This window comes from Hibiscus syriacus, unplaced genomic scaffold (genome assembly GCF_006381635.1).
Source record: "Hibiscus syriacus cultivar Baekdansim isolate YM2019G1 unplaced genomic scaffold, ASM638163v2 tig00110429_pilon, whole genome shotgun sequence".
NCBI lineage: Eukaryota > Viridiplantae > Streptophyta > Magnoliopsida > Malvales > Malvaceae > Hibiscus > Hibiscus syriacus.
In genome coordinates, this window is record NW_024062733.1 from 308,926 (window position 1) to 331,395 (window position 22,470).

Genomic DNA, 22,470 nt, shown 5'->3' on the forward strand with positions numbered 1-22,470 from the left:
ATATTTCATTTATTTATTTATTTATTTATTTTCCCTTTTATTTTATTTTTTTATACTTATTTTTATTCTTCATTTTTTTCATTTATTCATTTTTTCCTCTAACACATCTTATGACTTTTTAAGAGTATTTTCGTCAATTAATCAGAGGTAAGTAATTCATGATCAAATTTTACCTTTTAATTTAAAATTACAATTTTTTTAATTAAGACAACTGGAAATTACGTAGTACCGAAAGGGCGGTTCAAGGGTGCTAATCCTTCCTTGACCGTAACCGACTCCCGAGCCCGACATATTTCTGGTAAGACGCAGATCAGGTAAGAAATAGGGTATCCGATCAACCCATTTGTTTTAAATAAATGATCGGTGACGACTCCAATCCACATTTTTCAAGTCGAAACCTAATTTCGGTGCCCAACCGAAAGACGGTTGCGACACATCCCAAGTCAACTTCGAATATAATCGAGATTCATTTGATTACCGAGCATCTATCGAACATCTATGTAAGGTACAATTTAATAAAGTATTGGAGCTCTTTAAGCTACTATGAAAGTATTTGATTCCACAACACTCGGCCATTGTACTTAATTTTAATGAATCAACTGTAACAAAAGAAACAAAACAGTCCTAACATTTGTATTAATTGTTTAATTTCATACAAAATTGTGCCTTTCAAAACTTTAAGTTGCTTCAGTCATGCATGCGCGCTCCTTTGTTTCCCTTGCCCCCTGAAGCCTTGACAGATCCTTTACCTTTCCACGCTCTTCCGTTCTTTCCCTTCTTTGAACCACCTTTTCCTGGTTTTCCAGTTCCCCGTGCCCGGGCATCCTTTTTCATCCGACGATCAACAAGGACTTTCCCCTTGCCGGCCATAACTTGAACCCCTTTCCTCGCGACCACGTATTCCTTCTGGGGCTTTTTGGGCGTAGCCTTCTTGTAAAGTTGTTCGATTTGCTTCCCCTTTGACCGCTCGGAGATGTCGGCTTGGTCTGATATGATGTTTGCTTTCTGGCGGACCTTGTCTAGCTTTTTCATTGCAATCCGCTTCTTTCGAGCCTTTGCCTCTGCAACTTTCTTAACCGGTCGAGCATTTATCTCTTTGAATTGTGCTCGTATTGCAGCAATTTCTTCCTTTGTAACAGGCTTAATTGGTTGACAATGCCTCTTTTCCTCATCTAAGAACCACTTGGGTAGACCATCATCATGAAACATATATTTACCATACGCATCGTCGAGAATTTGATCCCTTTGCATTTTCCTGAGCATCTTCTTAGCACAAGCTAATACCTCAGCTTTCGTCTCAACATCATCATCTTCCGAGTCATCTGAGGACGAGTCATCACTGGAATCAGTAGCTGGAGCCAGGACAATCTCAAAATCATCCTGTGCATTGGAAGCCTGGAGTTTGGTGCTTTTGGGGCCTGCAGCATCGTTTGCTTTCTTTTCCTCGGCCTTGTTCGGAATATTGAGTTTTTCATCCTGTTTTTTCTTTACTTTGGACCTCTCTAGAATAGCTGCCCTTTCCTGTCGTTTATCGGTCTCCATTTCATCATCACTGTCATACTTCCCTAAATCCCCTTGCTCTACGGCTTCAGCAAAAATATCCTGACCGAACCACCTGTCTGTAATCTCCTCCTGAGTTGGTCCTTCACCGTCATCTAGCAGTATCATAAGAGGATTTGCTTCAGGATCAGCCTCTTCCATATCCGAAACATGATCAGAAAAAATAATATCACCATCACCACCCTGAACAGCCATGAACGGAAATTCAATAAACAATATTCAGCTTTTATTAACAACTATTCGTCATTATCTATTGAAAGCATAAATAAATAAGGGAATGACACTAGCACCGCGAAAACAGGATTTCTATTAACAAAAGAGAAGCATAGGGAAGTAGTACTTGATGCAGAAAAGAGGAGTCTGTTAACACTTATTAGTTAAAGTTTCTACAAAAGATCAAATATTTTTTAGTTCTAAATTCTAATACACACTTTAAGAGCTTCATACCTCTAACTTGTCATAGGCTTCTTTTGCACGCTTCCTCTGCTTCGTACTTCCATCCTTTTTCGACACATACTCTTCATACGCGTGATCAAGGATCTCTTCTATTTTTTCATCATATCTAGCATTAAAATTACAAGGTTAACAAACAGAGAATGTTAGAAATTATATATATATATATATATATATATATATATATCAGTCATGAGAAGCAGATACTAACCTTCTGCGTTCTTCATCAGAATCGATATCACTGGATGACTCATCCTCGGTGCTTTCTTCTCGGTTTTGTTCATCTTCGCTACCCCTCAGATCAACGTTGCCACCATCATACTCGGTGGAATCAACTGCCGCAAGATCTTTCTTACCCTAAAGATGGTAATTGACTGACATCAATGAATGTTTCTACCAAAGTATAAAGCTTAAAAGACAACCTAAGTAACTTTTCAGGAAATATCAAAGAACCACAACTGTAAGCAACAGTTTAGTATTGCACAGTAACGCATGCCAGAGCATTGTTTCCATTAACAAAGTGTAAGTAAACCGAAACGATGTTAAGAATAAAACTTGTCTCAGTTCAGAAACAGTATATTAATAATCAATAAGGTTAAACATCAACTATGCCCCTGGTTCAAATGACATAACTGCAGCCTTGTGATGAGTGTCAGTTTTGGTCTTTTATACTTGCAGTAATAAATTGTATTTTTACTAGTTACAAACATTATTGGAGTTATCCAGTTCGCAGCCTTGGTAAAACAAACCTTAATGGAAGAAAGAGAGAACAACTCATGATCAACGTAACCATCTTCCAGGGCATCTATTTGCATTCCTGTTGCCTTCCGTGATTTGTCCTGCAAAATAACAAGGTACCAAATCAGCAAATAAACGAGTGCGCATCGAAACATACAACAAAGTGGAACACCATAAATATCATCACCCCGAAAAGATGGAAGCGTAATTCTTTCAAAAAGATTACCAGGCATCATTTAATCACTATATTGTGGATACATAATCATTGGTACAATCACAAAATTCGTTCCATTTGCATGGTAACATGCACTAAGACATAAACATAGGGATCAGATTTTTCTTAATAAGGCAATAAACCTTTGCTCGTCTTTTTGCAAGAAGCTTCTTTTCTCTTTTCTTCTTACGCTCCATGGCATATGTGAGCTCCTCCATCTCATTGAGTAATTTATCATCTTCGTTCTCCTCATCCCCTTTATCATCATCTTTAGCAGTGGTAGGCGTTGGAGGAGTAGCCTTTCTGAAGGAGACAGAGCTTTTCTCAATTGCATCCGCCACCTAAATCAAGGTAATCAATACACATCACATTCATGCACATAAATCTAACATATTTTCATCTGATGAACAATAGGAATTCAAATCAAGCTCCTCTCAAAAGATCAAGGACCCAGTGCACTGATTATAGCTTAACTTTCACATATTTTCATATTGCCACAAATTGTTTAGACTAGAAACTCAAAAGGGAAAATCTGAAAAGGATTATGTTTCTTACTTCAAAAGATGCTTGAAATCCTGCTTTCGTAGAACTCGCAAATCATCACAAAGAGCTTTGACCTGTCAATAAAGCAACAAAGTAAGTAATGACAAGTATTAAAGAAGGTAATGATTAGCAATACTATAAAAGATAATCACCTCTTCTGTGGTAGAACTGTGATCCTTAATAGGCAATGAAGCTGGATCCCCAAAGGTTATGGTAGTAACTGAACCTAGGATTTCGAGAGGAGAATCAGACCAAATGAAATCAGCAGCAGTAGACATCTTCTTTGAGATTGTCTCCCCGTCTTCATAACTGAAATTGGCATGTACTTAGAAACAAAGCATAACATAAACCTTAAAACCAGATAGCAGAGGAATCAATTCAATAAAAATGTTCAATCATTATCAACAAAGCAGTAACATTGCTGTATGATAAAGGGAAAGCTTACCCATCACGGTGTCTCTTCTGTTTTGTTACCCTAAGTACATCAATCACCTACATCAAGTATGTGGCAGAAAGAACAATAATGAGCAGATACAATCAATAGGATAACAAAAGTAGTCAGTTAAGAGATTTTGAAACCTAAAATGAAATTAAAAAACCTTCTTTGTGGTTCTATCGATCCCTGAAACAGATGTTTGAAATCAAGAAGGCGTGGATCAATCTTTGCCGGGGCTTTATACCTTAGCCCAAAACATAAGTCTCAGCTGATTCTGGGCGACTAGCATGTGGTTTCCAAACTTTAACCTCCTCAACAGCTGCAGACCAAACCAAACAAGCGTGTCAAAGGAAAAAAACAAAACTTCACAGAGAGATATATCCTATGGTTTTGTTTATCACCTGCTTGAGACAATATAGAACGGAACTGTAATCTTGGGACCTAAAAACCTTGGTGACAAAGGTGCCTTTAGGGGCCAAAAACTGGGTAGCCAGCTTAACAGAATCAATAACCAAAGTATTTTGGTTCATTTTTTCTTGAGCCCAAGCACCACCAACATTAGGGGATCCATCATGCAAACGACATCAAAGCCATAACCCTGTGCTCTTCCATGACTCGTTTAACCTTGGACTTGCAATCGGATTTGGTTATGTCTTGTTGGAGAGCGATGGCACCTCGTATAGGAGCAATGGGAACAAGATCAAGACCGAGTACAAGGCTGCCGATGGGTGTATGTTGCACGGCCACTTGCATCCAACCACCGGGAGCAGCACAAAGGTCAAGGACAGCATGCGCTGATTTTAGAAATCTAAAATTGTCATCCAGCTGTACTAACTTCCATGATGCTCTGGAACGGTAGCCGTGTTCTTTGGCTAACTTATAGTAGATATCTAATCTATGCTTCCCTTTCACTTTACCCATATTACCTCTTCAATTAAATCCAAATTAAACGCCAAACAGCTGGTGGAGAAGAAGGAAAAGGGAAATATGGAACGTTAAAATGAGTTTTTTTTTTAATTCTCCCAAACACAAAGGCCTAATCCCTAAACCAAAAATAACTAAACCTATAGCTTTTCAAAATAATATATATTTTCTCAAAAAAGCAAAATAAACAAAGGGAGACAGAGTAACAAACAGAATCATCAAAAAACAGAAAATCAACAGAGCAATGCACAAACAGAGGCAGAAATCAAATATCCTCCATGGTCTTCTTCACCTAATACATTGAGCTCTTTCTCCAACTCATTTATCAACCAAAGATTCACTACTATTTCCAAAGGTAACTACGATTTAAATGACTAATGAAATACCCTCAATATCTTATTAATCTTGACATGCACCCATCATAACAAACATGCCCTCAATATCTTCTTAATCCATCATAAGAATTACATATAAACATACCTTCAATAACGGTCTCAAATAGCAGTGTAATAGAAAAATAGATAAATCGAGAGCTTTAAATACACAGTCCTTCTCGACAAAGTAAACCAGTAGGACCGAAAATAGAAAATCAAATATAGCAGAGCAATGTAGATGCATATTGAATATAAATCAAAATCTTATGACCCAAAGTAGAAATCAATATCCAGGTTAAGCTTGGGTCAGAAGAGGAGAAGAAGACGAGTGAATAGGTTTAAAAAATTTACCTTAGGGTTTGGGTCAGAAGAGAAAAAGACGAAACAATAGGTTTTTAAAGAAAATTAGAAAAAATGGCCTATATATAATTTAGGATAAACTACGGATTTAGTACTAAACTTTAGTTTTGGTCGATTTTAGTATCTAAACTTTCAATTCAGTTTCAAAATCATACCTAAAAGATTGATTTTTTTCCCAAGTTGCAACTTGCAAGGTGAATTACCTAATGAAGCAGAAGACAAACACTTGGAAGTTGGAACAAAGCATAGGAACATCAAACCCAAGAATCCCAAAGGAACATTAACAAGGTTTTTCGAATCAACTCGAAGAAACAATAAAAAAGCGAGATTTGCTCAAGAAGCAACCAATAGAAACTAAATAATCCAAATCCATAGGCATGTTGGAGAGAACCAAAAAAGAGCTAAACTTTACCATTCCAATAACCCAAGAGAAGTAAGGGCGGCAGCTTTTGGAGATTGGATTCAAAAGAAGATGATATATCAAAAATTCCAAAATTTGAAGTAATTAGTACAAATTACGAATAAAATAAGAAAAATTAACCTAATCTTCTCACATCCAAGATGATTGAAACCTATGGATCGTATTAGATCTAAGCATCGACAAATCCTTCAAACAGAAACAGTTATATACAGTTTAAATAAATGAAAAGCGGATTGATGATAAATCACTGGACTGCAATGATAAACAAAAATATTAAATAAAAAAAAGGAAAAGGATTTACCCAGAGGATCGGAGAATATGATGCGAAAGACTTCGTTTTCCTTCTGTTCTGCTACTGAGAATTCACTTCGGGACAGCAGCCGATATTTATTTTGCACTTCACCGTTTTGACTCACGTATTTTTAGTAAATTCATCGTTTTGCCCTCAATATTATTTTCAAATTACGGGAAGGTCCCCAAATAATATACTCCTACAATTAAGTGTAGTTCAAGTCTTTCACAAGTGAAATTTTGTTAAATGAGATAAACTTTACTTTTTAGTCCTTGTGTTTGGTAATTTTTATAATATAATCTTTAAATGTGTTTATATACGTTAGCTTTTTAATCAACTTTAAACTCAAAACTAATATTAAAACAAGATCAAACCTCTAATTTTAAGCTTAATTGATCAAGTTCAAAGAATGTTATATTTTTCATATTTAAATATTAAATATATAATTAATGCTCGTACCATCCTAGTTTAAGATTTGCACTATAGAATTATTAGACAGTGAAATTCCAACATCGGTCATTGTATTATACGTAAAGTTATATTTAATTCCCATACTTTTATTTAGTCAAAATTAACCTCTAGACTTTTAAATTTTAAAATTTTAGTCAAGACTCAAATGACACGAAAAATTAAATTACAACTCCTAAAAATAACCAAATTAAAGTAAAAAATTAAACAACTTACATATAGTTTAGAGACTAATAACGAATTAAAATTTTGGTTTTATTATAATTTCATTTTGGCCTAATTCAAACGTAAAACAAACCACCCCAACTCCGAACTTGACCTAAACTCGAAATGATATGAATACGTAATGATCATACCTTGAAAACACGAACCTCAACCCCAAATGACCTAAACTCAACAATTCTAAATTGAAATTGACCCGAATCAAAATGACCCCAAAATATAAAACCCGAATTAACCAAAAACTAGATTGACCTGACCCGCCCAAGCCCAAGCACATTTGACGTATAATTCCACTGATGAGAAACCACTCATTTCAAAGCAAAACCTCTCCTATTGTTATATAAGCTATTGTCAGCTATTCTTGCCATGCATTTTAAATCAGTATGAATATAATCCTCCATATCTATTTATTTGAAGTTAGGATGAAGATAAAATGCTATACAAAATCTGCATGTTTTATGCTTACAAGGGGACTTTCTAATCATCAATGCCTTCGAGTCGCTTGATGATTGCTTACCATTGTTTCTTTCCTTTATTCTTTCTCTTGTTTCCATTACCGCTACCTCCGCCACCGCCCATATTGCTACCGCCAGTCTTCAAACCACTTCCAGGTTTGGCAACTGGGCTCTCTGCAGAGGTGCTACCTATAAAATCGTCAAACATGCCTGCTTGTACTGCGTTCTGTAACCACTCTACGAAAAACAAAAAAAATATAGAAGAAATGCACAAACAGAGGCATAAATCAAATATCCTCCATGTTCTTCACCTAATACCTTGAGCTCTTTCTCCAACTCATTTATCAACCGAAGATTCGCTACTATTTCCAAAGGTAATTACGATTTAAATGACTAATGAAATGCCCTCAATATCTTCTTAATCTTAACATGCACCCATCATAACAAACATGCCCTCAATATCTTCTTAATCCATCATAAGAATTACATATAAACATACCTTCAATAACGGTCTCAAATAGCAGTGTAATAGAAAAATAGATAAATCGAGAGCTTTAAATACACAATCCTTCTCGACAAAGTAAACCAGTAGGATCGAAAGTAGAAAATCAATATAGCAGATCAATGTAGATGCATATTGAATATAAATCAAAATCTTATGACCCAAAGTAGAAATCAATATTCAGGTTAAGCTTGGGTCAGAAGAGGAAGAAGACGAGTGAATAGGTTTAAAAAATTACCTTTTTGGGTCAGAAGAGAAAAGACGAGACAATAGGTTTTTAAAGAAAATTTGAAAAAAATGCCTATATATAATTTTAGGATAAACTACGGATTTAGTACCTAAACTATTAGTTTTAGTCAATTTAAGTATCTAAACTTTCAATTTAGTTTCAAATCATACCTAAAAGTTTTATTTTGTTTCATTTAGTACCCTCCGTTAAAAAAGTTTTGGTACCAAAACTTTCAAATCAGTCGGATTATCATACTTTTAGAATCCAAATTTTATGTTTTTCTTTCTTATTTTATTTCACAACTTCTAAATTTTTTTACTCCACAAAATGCTTCTTTTATCTCATAATTTTAATGATAAAACTGAACTACTTCAATATTTAAACGTTATTATGCTTCATTTAAAATCTATATGAAGGTAGATGCGGTGCACAAAGAGGAGAACTAGCCAAGTGAAAACAAAACGCGTGAAAGGCTAGGGTTTTTGTGCTCTCCTAAAAGTTTTGGTCTAATTAATATACGAGCCCTTGTATTCTCACGTATTTTCATATGTTGTCCCTTGTTTTCCTCTCTTTCAATTTGGTCACTAAATGTTTCTTTACTATTTTTGATCGTGGCTCACTGTTTTGTTTTAGTACAATTTAGTCATCATTTTATGCTATTATGTTTTATTTGATAATATATTTTTGTTGTTATATTTTATTTGAAAATGCCATTTAATTATATATATATATATATATTATATAATATATATATTATGAGAAAAAATAAATTTTTTGAACATTTTGTTTTTTATAATATTGTTATATTTTATCATTATAATTAAATATATGGCTGCAAACATAATTTTTTACAAAAAAACTTAAATTTTTTATTAATTTAAAAAAATGAAAAAAATTTGTGATACTTTTTCTATAATAATAACTATTACATATAGTTACAAAACTTGTCACTATATAACATTTTTGCACCAAAAAATAGGAAGAAATATTTCTAATAGTATAAGTTTTCATAATGATTAAAATATACAATACAAAAATAATTAATTACAAAAAAACTTAAATTTTATTAATTACAATATATTTTGTTACTATATAACTTTTTTGACACTAAAAATAGAGAGAAATGGTTCTGATAGTATAATTTTTATAATGATTAAAATATATAAGTATAAAAATAATTAATTACAAAAAACTTGAATTTTATTATTTGATGTGATAATTTTTTCCTATAACAATAACTATAAATTATAATTATAAAATTGTCAATATAACTTTTGAAACAAAAAAGTGGAGAAAAATAATTATTACAATATATGCTATCACTATAACTAAAATTTACAACTACAAATATAATTTGTCACAAAAACGTGAATATCATTATTTTTTGGTAATATGTTTTTATAATTATTAACAGTTATTTTTGTGGCTTTATTTGGGGCTCCCCTCCTCGACTAATCCCATCACTCTAGTTAAATGGGAAGACCTCTGTCAACCTCTCCATACAAGCGGTCAGGGCCTTCATCGAATAAATTTTCAGAACATTGCTATCCTCTTCAAAATTTTCAGAACATTGCTATCCTCTTCAAAATTTGCAATGATCTCATTCTCTCCCCCTCGATTTTCTGGATCTTCCTCATGCGAGAGAAATATAAGATCACTGAACTATGCCCATTTTTGATCTACCGTTCCACTTGTTCTAATCCGTGGCGTAGTTTGGCAAACGTATAGCGTTCTTTCTACACCAATTTGGCTTGGTCAGTGGGTGACGGGCGCTCTATTAATTTTTGAACTGATAATTGGGTTCCCCCGATTGGCTCACTCCTCAACGTTGCAATGACTAACTTTTCGATGGATGTTTCCTTAACTGTTTCTGATATGTCTTCAGATGGTTGCTGGGATTGGGATCTTTTGAACACTCTCTTGGACCCGACATCTATTCATCATATGAGAAATATTATTGCTCCATCTTTTGCGGTTGGTTAGGATATTGTTTATTGGTCGGTTTCACCAAAGAGGATTTTCACTGTTTCAAGCCCTTATAAATCCTTATGCTCCTCTTCCTGGGCCGCTACGAATCCTTGTTAGTATGTAATTTGGAACGAATTAGGAGTTTTCTATGGCTCGCCATCAGAAATAGAGTGCTCACCAACTCTAACCGATACTGACGAGGTCTGGGAAATGATTCCTCTTGTTGTTTGTGTCGAGTCGAGAATGAAACTTTGCACCATATCCTTCAAGATTGCATCACAGCTCGGAGCAATTGGACGAGACTCCTCCAAGCTCACCTCTTTCCCTCTTTCTTTGATTTCGATCGTGAAGCTTGGCTTATGGAAAATATTTGTTTTAAATAAATGGCGGTTCAAGGGTGCTAATCCTTCCTTGACCGTAACCGACTCCCGAGCCCGACATATTTCTGGTAAGACGCAGATCAGGTAAGAAATAGGGTATCCGATCAACCCATTTGTTTTAAATAAATGATCGGTGGCGACTCCAATCCACATTTTTCAAGTCGAAGCCCAATTCCGGTGCCCAACCGAAAGACGGTTGCGACACATCCCAAGTCAACTTCGAATATAATCGAGATTCATTTGATTACCGAGCATCTATCGAACATCTATGTAAGGTACAATTTAATAAAGTATTGGAGCTCTTTAAGCTACTATGAAAGTATTTGATTCCACAACACTCGGCCATTGTACTTAATTTTAATGAATCAACTGTAACAAAAGAAACAAAACAGTCCTAACATTTGTATTAATTGTTTAATTTCATCCAAAATTGTGCCTTTCAAAACTTTAAGTTGCTTCAGTCATGCATGCGCGCTCCTTTGTTTCCCTTGCCCACCGAAGCCTTGACAGATCCTTTACCTTTCCGCGCTCTTCTGTTCTTTCCCTTCTTCGAGCCACCTTTTCCTCGTTTTCCAGTTCCCCGTGCCCGGGCATCCTTTTTCATCCGACGATCAACAAGGACTTTCCCCTTTCCGGCCATAACTTGAACCCCTTTCCTCGCGACCACGTATTCCTTCTGGGGCTTTTTGGGCGTAGCCTTCTTGTAAAGTTGTTTGATTTGCTTCCCTTTTGACAGCTCGGAGATGTTGGCTTGGTCTGATATGCTGTTTGCTTTCTGGCGGACCTTGTCTAGCTTTTTCATTGCAATCCGCTTCTTTCGAGCCTTTGCCTCTGCAACTTTCTTAGCCAGTCGAGCATTGATCTCTTTGAATTGTGCTCGCATTGCAGCAATTTCTTCCTTTGTAACAGGCTTAATTGGTTGACAATGCCTCTTTTCCAAATCTAAGAACCACTTGGGTAGACCGTCATCATGAAACATATATTTACCATACGCATCGTCGAGAATTTGATTCCTTTGCATTTTCCTGAGCATCTTCTTAGCACAAGCTAATACCTCAGCTTTCGTCTCAACGTCATCATCTTCCGAGTCATCTGAGTACGAGTCATCACTGGAATCAGTAGCTGGAGCCAGGACGATCTCAAAATCATCCTCTGCCTTGGAAGCCTGGAGTTTGGTGCTTTCGGGGCCAGCAGCATTGTTTGCTTTCTTTTCCTCGTCCTTGTTCGGAATATTGAGTTTTTCATCCTGTTTTTTCTTTACTTTGGACCTCTCTGGAATAGCTGCCCTTTCCCGTCGTTTATCGGTCTCCATTTCATCATCACTGTCGTACTTCCCTAAATCCCCTTGCTCTACGGCTTCAGCAAAAATATCCTGACCGAACCACCTGTTTGTAATCTCCTCCTGAGTTGGTCCTTCCCCGTCATCTAGAGGTATCATAAGAGGATTTGCTTCAGGATCAGCCTCTTCCATATCCGAATCATGATCAGAAAAAATAATATCACCATCACCACCCTGAACAGCCATGAACGGAAATTCAATAAACAATATTCGGCTTTTATAAACAACTATTCGTCATTATCTATTAAAAGCATAAATAAATAAGGGGAATGATACTAGCACTGCGAAAACAGGATTTCTGTTAACAAAAGAGAAGCATAGGGAAGTAGTACCTGATGCAGAAAAGAGGAGACTGTTAACACTTATTAGTTAAAGTTGCTACAAAAGATCAAATATTTTTTAGTTCTAAATTCTAATACACACTTTAAGAGCTTCATACCTCTAACTTGTCATAGGCTTCTTTTGCACGCTTCCTCTGCTTCGTACTTCCATCCTTTTTCGACACATACTCTTCATACGCGTGATCAAGGATCTCTTCTATTTTTTCTTCATATCTAGCATTAAAATTACAAGGTTAACAAACAGAGAATGTTAGAAATTGTATATATATATATATATCAGTCATGAGAAGCAGATACTAACCTTCTAAGTTCTTCATCAGAATCAATATCATATATGTGTGTGTGTGTGTGTCATGAGAAGCAGATACTAACCTTCTGCGTTCTTCATCAGAATTGATATCACTGGATAACTCATCCTCGGTGCTTTCTTCTCGGGTTTTGTTCATCTTCGCTACCCCTCAGATCAACGTTGCCACCATCTTACTCGGTGGAATCAACTGCCGCAAGATCTTTCTTACCCTAAAGATAGTAATTGACTGACATCAAAGAATGTTTCTACCAAAGTAGAAAGCTTAAAAGACAACCTAATTAACTTTTCAGGAAATACCAAAGAACCACAACTGTAAGCAACAGTTTAGTATTGCACAGTAACGCATGCCAGAGCATTGTTTCCATTAACAAGTGTAATTAAACCGAAACGATGTTAAGAATAAAACTTGTCTCAGTTCAGAAACAGTAGATTAATAATCAATAAGGTTAAACATCAACTATGCCCCTGGTTCAAATGACATAACTGCAGCCTTGTGATGAGTGTCAGTTTTGGTCATCTTTTATACTTGCAGTAATAAATTGTATTTTTACTAGTTACAAACATTATTGGAGTTATCCAGTTCGCAGCCTTGGTAAAACAAACCTTAATGGAAGAAAGAGAGAACAACTCATGATCAACGTAACCATCTTCCAGGGCATCTATTTGCATTCCTGTTGCCTTCCGTGATTTGTCCTGCAAAATAACAAGGTAACAATCAGCAAATAAACGAGTGCGCATGGAAACATCCTACAACAAAGTGGAACACCATAAATATCTATCACCCCGATTAGATGGAAGAGTAATTCTTTCAAAAAGATTACCAGGCATCATTTAATCACTATATTGTAGATACATAATCATTGGTACAATCACGAAATTCGTTCCATTCATGATTTGTTGCATGGTAACATGCACTAAGACATAAACATCAGGATCAGATTTTTCTTATTAAGGCAATAAACCTTTGCTCGTCTTTTTTGCAAGAATCTTCTTTTCTCTTTTCTTCTTACACTCCATGGAATACGTGAGCTCCTCCATCTCATTGAGTAATTTATCATCTTCGTTCTCCTCATCCCCTTTATCATCATCTTTAGCAGTGGTAGGAGTCGGAGGAGTAGCCTTTTCTGAAGGAGACAGAGCTTTTCTCAATTGCATCCGCCACCTAAATCAAGGTAATCAATACACGTCACATTCATGCACATAAATCTAACATATTTTCATCTGATGAACAATAGGAATTCAAATCAAGCTCCACTCAAAAGATCATGGACCCAGTGCACTGATTATAGCTTAACTTTCACAGATTTTCATATTACCACAAATTGTTTAGACTTAAAAACTCAAAAGGGAAAATCTGAAAAGGATTATGTTTCTTACTTCAAAAGATGCTTGAAATCCTGCTTTCGTAGAACTCACAAATCATCACAAAGAGCTTTGACCTGTCAATACAGTAACAAAGTAAGTAATGACAAGTATTAACAAAGGTAATGATTAGCAATATTGTAAAAGATAATCACCTCTTCTGTGGTAGAATTGTGATCCTTAATAGGCAATGAAGCTGGATCCCCAAAGGTTATGGTAGTAACTGAACCTAGGATTTCGAGAGGAGAATCAGACCAAATGAAATCAGCAGCAGTAGACATCTTCTTTGAGATTGTCTCCCCGTCTTCATAACTGAAATTGGCATGTACTTAGAAACAAAGCATAACATAAACCTTAAAACCAGATAGCAGAGGAATCAATTCAATAAAAATGTTCAATCATTATCAACAAAGCAGTAACATTGCTGTATGATAAAGGGAAAGCTTACCCAGAACGGTGTCTCTTCTATTTTGTTACCCTAAGTACATCAATCACCTACATCAAGTATTTGGCAGAAAGAACAATAATGTGCAGTGATACAATCAATAGGAGAACAAAAGTATTCATTTAAGAGATTTTGAAACCTAAAATGAAATTAAAAAACCTTCTTTTATGGTTCTATCGATCCCCAAAACAGATGTTTGAAATCAAGAAGACGTGGATCAATCTTTGCATGGGCTTTACACCTTAGCCCCAAAACATAAGTCTCAACTGATTTTGGGCGACTAGCATGTCGTTTCCAAACTTTAACCTCCTCAAACAGCTGCAGATCAAACCAAACACGCGTGTCAAAGGAAAAAAACAAAACTTCACAGAGAGATATATCATATGGTTTTGTTTATTACCTGCTTGAGACAATATAGAACGGAACTGTAATCTTGGGACCTAAAAACCTTGGTGACAAAGGTGCCTTTAGGAGCCAAAAACTGGGAAGCCAGCTTAACCGAATCAATAACCAAAGTATTTTGGCTCATTTTTTCTTGAGCCCAAGCACCACTAACATTAGGGGACCCATCATGCAAAACGACATCAAAAGCCATAACCCTGTGCTCTTCCATGATTCGTTTAACCTTGGACTTGCAATCGGATTTGGTTATGTCTTGTTGGAGAGCAATGGCACCTCGTATATGAGCAATGGGAACAAGATGAAGACCGAGTACAAGGATGTCGATGGGTGTATGCTGCACAACCACTTGCATCCAACCACCGGGAGTGGCACAAAGGTCGAGGACATCATGCACTGATTTTAGAAATTTGAAGTTGTCATCCAGTTGTACTAACTTCCATGATGCTCTGTAACGGTAGCTGTGTTCTTTGGCTAACTTATAGTATATATCTAACCTATCCTTCCCTTTCACTTTACCCATATCCCGTCTTCAATCGAATCCAAATTAAACGCCAAACAGCTGGTGGAGAAGAAGGAAAAGGGAAATATGGCACGTTAAAATGATTTTCTTTTTTAAATTCTCCCAAACCCAAAGGCCTAATCGCTAAACCAAAAATAACTAAACCTATAGTTTTTCAAGAAAAAATATCTTCTCAACAAAGCAAAATAAACAATGGGAGACAAAGTAACAAACAACATCATCAAAAAAAATCAAACATATCATAGCAATGCACAAATGGGGGCATATATCAAATATCCCCAATGGTCTTCACCTAATACCATGAGCTCTTTTTCCAACTCATTTATCGCCCGAAGATTCACTACCTTTTCTAAAGGTAATTACGATTTAAATGACTAATGAAATGCCCTCAATATCTTCTTAATCTTGATATGCATCTATCATAACAATTACATATAAACATCCTCAATATCTTCTTAGTCCATCATAAGAATTACATATATACATACCTTCAATAACGGTCTCAAATAGAACTGTAATACAAAAATAGATAAATCGAGAGCTTTAAATACACAGTGCTTCTCGACAAAGTAAACATAGTAACAACCAGTAGGACCGAAAACAAAAAATCAAATATAGCAGAGCAATGTAGATGTAACATCCCAAATCACGGGTTAGTGACCAAATTGTAAAATTTCAGAATTTAATGACTAAATTAAATAAATTGAAAAGTTTAGGGACTTAAGTGGAATATTTATATGTAGGACTGAATAGAAAAGAAGGAAGAATGTAAGAGCAAAGTGGTCATTTGACAAGTAAGATAATTAACTTTTTATGGTTATATAGTAACCACGTGGAGTTTGGGGAAACCAAAACTCATGTTTCCAGAAGCTTTCTTCCTCCTTCAGCCGTGAAACCCATTTGGAAATGTGAGTTCCATGTTTGTTGATTATTTCCTAATTTTAAGCTTGGTTTATGTTCTTTAGATAATACTTAAGCTTCAGGAAAGCTTAAGATGTTTTAAAACCAAAAGATGAAGGAGTTAGGAAGGAATTAAGATAAGCGGTGATTAAGTGAAATTGTGAAAAGAAGTTAGTAAGTAAAGTTTAAGATTAAATTTGACTTGTTGATGAGTGTTCAGAATCGTTAATATTTGCTCGTTATTTCTTCTATCTTATGGATTTATTATTGTTGATTTGGTTGTGTTATACTTGTTTTCGTGTAGGGTCTTACTTTCCAGACTTAGTGGTAAAACGAGTGCATTCTGTATTTTTTTATTATTTGGTTATGGTTGGAGATATGGGCATGACTCTGGGCATGACACGGTTTGACGTGGCAGTTTCTAAAAGGTCCAGTCAGCGACGGTTTCTAGAAGATCTACTCATCGCGCCTTCTGGAAGATGGACGGGCAGAGTTGCATTAGGAGACTTATTTAGAGTTTGAATTTAGGAAAAAATTTATCTTTAGGATTATTTTACTTTAATTTCTTTGTTTATCCTTAGGCTTTGAGAGGCTATAAATACCCTCTTGGGTAAGCCTAAACTCACATCTCAGATTACAATTCTCTTATTCTTTCTAGTTTTATTAAAGCTTTCTCTTTTATTTTACTTTTCAAGTTTTTCATTTTTATTTTATTTTCAAGCTTGTTTTTAATATACTAAGTAGTGGTAAAACGGGCGCATTCTGCATTGTTTTATTATTTGGTCATGGTTGGAGACATGGGCACGACTTTGGGCATGACACGGTTTGACATGGCAGTTTCTAGAAGGTCCAGTCAGCGATGATTTCTAGAAGATCTACTCATCGCGCCTTCTGGAAGATGGACGAGCAGAGTTGCATTAGGAGACTTATTTAGAGTTTGAATTTAGGAAAAAAATTATCTTTAGGATTATTTTATTTTAATTTCTTTGTTTATCCTTAGGCTTTGAGAGGCTATAAATACCCTCTTTTGTAAGCCTAAACTCACATCTCAGATTACAATTCTCTTCTTCTTTCTAGTTTTATTAAAGCTTTCTCTTTTATTTTACTTTTCAAGTTTTTCATTTTTCTTTTATTTTCAAGCTTGTTTTTAATATACAAAGTATGACTTTTGTCATGCTTAGCTAATTTTCTCACAAGCCGAGAGCTGAAGTGATGACTCAATTCCATCGGGAGAATTAAAACAGGCCCTTAATATCTCCGAAATATCTCTCTCAATCTTTGCGCTTACTTTTCAAAATCAAAGATAGACTTTGGTCTAGATTGTTGTTGCGATTAAACGTGTGGGAGGAAGATTCATCTTATAGAAAACACATTCGACTTCCTGGGAACACACTTGGCGAGATAGCTTCGCTAAGAGGGAATTGATATCGGAATTGACGATTATAGAAGCAACAATCCGAGTCGGTCGCCATGAACTTAAACGAAAATTGATCTACGACAATTGATGTTGATTAGATCAGTTTCCGAAGCCGGAATCAAAGATTGCCTTGGGTATTCGGTATACAACATAGAGTTTCGGGGATTACCCTTGTAGACAAAGTAATCGACGTGAATCCCGAAGGGAAAATCTAATTCGATGATCTAAAGGAAGTTGAGTCAAAGCAAAGCTTAAGGCTATTTTTACCATATCTATTTTTCAACTTAAAATATTTTCTTTATTTTTACTTCAATCGCCTTTATTAATATTTTCTTTACCAAAACCCCCATTTACTATATCACGCCTGGCATAAATAAATCAGACAGAGATTCAGAATTTTCCAAGTCCCTGTGGAATCGACCCTTACTTCTCTTTACTACGCATTTTTCTTCATTTATCAATTGAGAATAAGGAATTTATTTTGACATCGAAACGACAGTTGTCAAATTGGCGCAGTTGCCGGGGACTTCGCCAAAGTTACTAATTTTTTGGTTGCTTTTGATTTATGACCAGGACTAATCCGGGCGCATTAGTGGAGTACGACGCAGATATCGAAGCCAGAACTAGGAGACTTCACGCACAGACGCTTCGGGAAAGAAGGAGACAACAATCATATCCAGAAGAAGAATCAAATTTAGGAGAATCTGTTAATACAATTCCGATGGCCGATCCTACTATCCGGGAGTTAGCCGTGGCACCCAATGAACAAGAGCTTTTGTGCATTGATTTTCCCCAAGGTGAAACTCCGTACCAATTGAAAACCGGCCTTATTCATCTCCTCCCTACATTCTGCGGATTGCCGAACGAGAATCCACACAAACATCTCATGGAATTTCACATGGTATGTTCCAGCATGAGACCACAGGGAGTAACCGAGGATCAAATCAAACTTAGAGCTTTTCCTTTTTCCTTAGCCGATTCGGCTAAGGAGTGGTTATTTTATCTTCTCCCTAATTCTATTACTACATGGGCTCAAATGACTCATCTTTTTCTTGATAGGTTTTTCCCTGTAGCGAAAGTAAGTGAACTACGAAGGAGAATACTTGGAGTCAGGCAACTTGATGGAGAGTCACTTTACGACTACTGGGAGCAGTTTAAAAAAGTTATGTTCTAGTTGTCCACAACATGGGTTAACTAAACAAACACTCCTTCAATACTTTTATGAAGGATTAACTCCCCTAGAAATAAAGATGATAGATGCTGCCAACGGTGGAGCCTTGGTGAATATGACTCCTACTGAGTCTAGGGACTTAATTTACACAATGGCTGCAAATTCCCAACAATTATGCACAAATAATGAACCTCCTTGAAGGGTTCATAAGATAAGTTTATCTTCCTTAGAAAATAAGATAAATAAGTTAATTGAAGTCGTCAACTCTCTTGTTGCAGGAAAGATAGGACCAAACAGATCATGTGGAATATGTGCATTACCTGATCATCCGACAGATGGATGTCCACTGATTCAAGATGACGCAACAACTCAAGTTAATACAGTCAGAAACTTTCCAGGACCTCCCCAAAGAGCTTACAATCCCTACGGCAATACTTACAACCTAGGATGGAGGGATCATCTGAATTTTAGTTATGCTCAAAACTCAAGGCCGAATTAAGATTATCAAGCGAGACCACCTCCACCACCACAAAAGTCGCAGAAGACATTATTAGTGTCAATTTTTGAGAGGTTAGCACTTTCCCAGGAAAAATTCCAGATTCGTACTGAAGCCCACTTCCAAGAGATAGACAAGCAGATGAGCCAACTGACTCAAACCATTGAGAGATTAGAATCACAAAGGAGGCTATTATCACAAACTGAGCTGAATTCAAAAGAGAATGTTAGCGCCATCACCCTCCGAATTGGTACAATTGTTGAACAACCAGACCCAAAGGAAGTAAGCACAAGATCCCAGAAGAAAGAAGAAAATTTGAACTCCCAGATGGAAGAAGAAGCAGTTGACGTAGAATCCCGAGAAAAGAATAAAGATGAATATGAAACTAATTCTACGCCATCTCCCTATGCCATTCCGCCTCCGTTTCCTGAAAGATTCATTAAAAGAGACAAACAATTAGAGGAGAGAGAAATCTTGGATGTATTACGGAAAGTGGAAATAAATATTTTGCTTCTTGAGGTAATCCGAAAAGTACCGAGGTATGCGAGATGCCTTAAAGATCTCTGCACTAATAAAAGGCGACTTACCGAAAATGAGAAGGTGAATTTAGGTGAGAACGTCTCATCAGTTTTCCAATGACCGCTTCCACCAAAGTATAAGGACCAAGGTATGTTTTCAATACCTTGTAAAATTGGTGAGGTTAAAATCAAGCGAGCTATGTGCGATCTAAGTGCCTCTATCAATGTAATGTCTCTCTCCGTCTATAATTTAATTTCCACCGAGCCTTTAAAGGAGACAAGAGTTACACTTCAGCTCGCCAACAAATCAATTATTTATCCTAAAGGACTCATAGAAAATGTTCTAGTAGAGGTAGAATACTTAATTTTCCCTGCTAATTTTTATGTGATTGATATGGAAAATGATCATAGCAACATTGGTTCTGAAATCCTCCTCGGTCGTCCCTTTCTGAGCACGACAAATGCAAAAATTGACGTTCGAAGCGGTATTCTTACTATGTAGTTTGATAGTGAGATCGTAAAATTTGATGTTTATAAAGCAATGAGATATCCAGATAACATGCATAGTATTAATTTTGTTGGCGTTACTGAACTTGTTGATGATGAATCTAACTTCGTTGATGATTGATATAGGAAATCGGATGATAAAAAAGACGACATAAGGGAGTTGAAAAATATTTCAGTTGTTGATTCAGATTTGATCTTAACTCCTTTAAAAACTAAAGATTTACCTTCCCTTTTGCAGGAACCAAAAAATTAAGTCGAAACCATCGAGGAATCATTTGATGAAATCAATTTTTGGTAAAAAAGATGTTTTGACGGTCATTCTTTTCGACAAGATTTTTAATTTAGGAAATATCCGAAGAAATCTTTATGAGAATTTTTGAATTTCTCATAAGGAATTTCTTAGGTGGAAAAAGTGAATGAAGTGGAAGTGTTTGTCACGGAACCGGTAGTCTGAATCAGGTCGTCAAGCTAACGACGTTAAACAAAGTGCTTCGTGGTAGGCAAACCATTGTTTTTAATTCCGTTACATTTTCAATTCTAATTTTAATTTTTATTTTGATTAAGCATGTTTCATTTAATTTTTATTATTATTTTTTAGGAACCGAATGTTTTTCAAACTTAAACAATGAAGAATTGAGAGATTATCATCTGAACAATGCCAAATTCAGACCCCAGGACCATGTAATGGCGTGAAAACAGTGTGGTACCGATACCCCTTTGACGGTATCGATACCGTGGAAACAGAATCAAAATATGGTACTGATACCCTCAAATGGTACTAATACCCTCAAATGGTACCGATACTACTATATAGTGGTATCGATACCCCTCTGACGGTATCGATAACATTGACTCCGTATGGCGCACGTTAGCACACTTCTAAGGGAACCGTGGTCGTCATTAAATCCGGGGAGTACTCTATTCCTTCTCTTGCACTTTAATTTTACGTTTTGAGGCAAAACGCTTTAAGTGAGGGGGAGTAGAGTGTAGATTGAATTTCCCTTTTGCTTATCTTTATGTTTTTTATGCTAGTATGTGTTGATTGAATTTGCGAAAATTTCATTGAATTTCCTTATCTTGTTGAATATTTGTGGAATGCTATGCTTGTTTGGGAACACATGATTGTTTAGGTTTGGATGTTCTTGATAGCGAATAGCATGAATTTTGATCAAGTTGGTATTTTTGTGATATTCCATGATTTTGTTTGTTGAAATGTGATTAGCTCAATGCATGAAACAATTTGGTGAGATTTGAGCCTTTACGAGCATATTGTTTTCGCTCTCATTATGTTGGATTGAGTGTGTCGAATTTGGCATTGGTATTCTAGAACATGCATGTTAAATACTGTCGAGATTACACATGAACATGATGCTTAAAAATGATTTGGGCACCTTAGGATTAACTATTTCGTTTTCCCCCACTAAATTGCCTACCCATGCATTTTTCCCCTAGTTAACCACTTTTTAGTCTATTCTCATTTCTTTGTTTTCTCCATATTCATAAACCTGAGCCTTTTTATTTTATCCCTCTTTTCTACCCTTTTCAGGGCAAGTGAATAATTTAACCATTGTATGCTCCATCGAAAAAAGAAAAAAACAAATAGTAGTTCGAAAAAGAAAAAAAGGAAAAAAAAAGATGTTATTCGAAGAAAAAGGAAAAGACATGAAAAAAATGGAAAACAAAACAACAAAAATGTGAAAAAGAAAAAAATCAAACACATTCTGAAAAATTTTGTTGTTTGATAGTTTGTTTTTTTATCTTGTTGTGCTTAATGTTTTTGATGGACTTGAACTTGTTATTTGTTAGTTCCTTGCCATGAATTCTATCCATATTAATTAGCCTTTTCCTCACCTTTACCAAAGCCCCGTTACAACCAATAAAAGACCCTTTGATTTATGCATCTTGTTCTTATTAGTAGTGGAGATTTGATTTAATTTCAGGCTTATGGTAATATTGTGTCGGTTCTGACATTGAGTGTTTCTATACCCCAAACACATTGAGTGATTTGAGTGAATTTCGATAAGGTGTTGAGTTATGGGCACTGAGATTAATGAATGAATGTTACAATTGCATTTAACTTGTTCCAATTGGTGATATTCAATTGATTGATGTCTTGACTTGAATAATTCTTGTGGTCTCTACCTTGCTTCCTTGAATATGAAACTTGACAAAGAACGGTAAATGGAATTTTTGACGAATTTGA

General features: G+C 35.8%; 2 pseudogenes; both read right to left on the bottom strand.

Moving 5' to 3' along the window:
* Positions 1 to 668: 668 nt before the first annotated feature.
* On the bottom strand, positions 669 to 6,394 carry LOC120124708 (annotated as a pseudogene).
* A 4,602-nt stretch (positions 6,395 to 10,996) lies between these two features.
* Positions 10,997 to 15,258, bottom strand: LOC120124738 (annotated as a pseudogene).
* Positions 15,259 to 22,470: the final 7,212 nt, after the last annotated feature.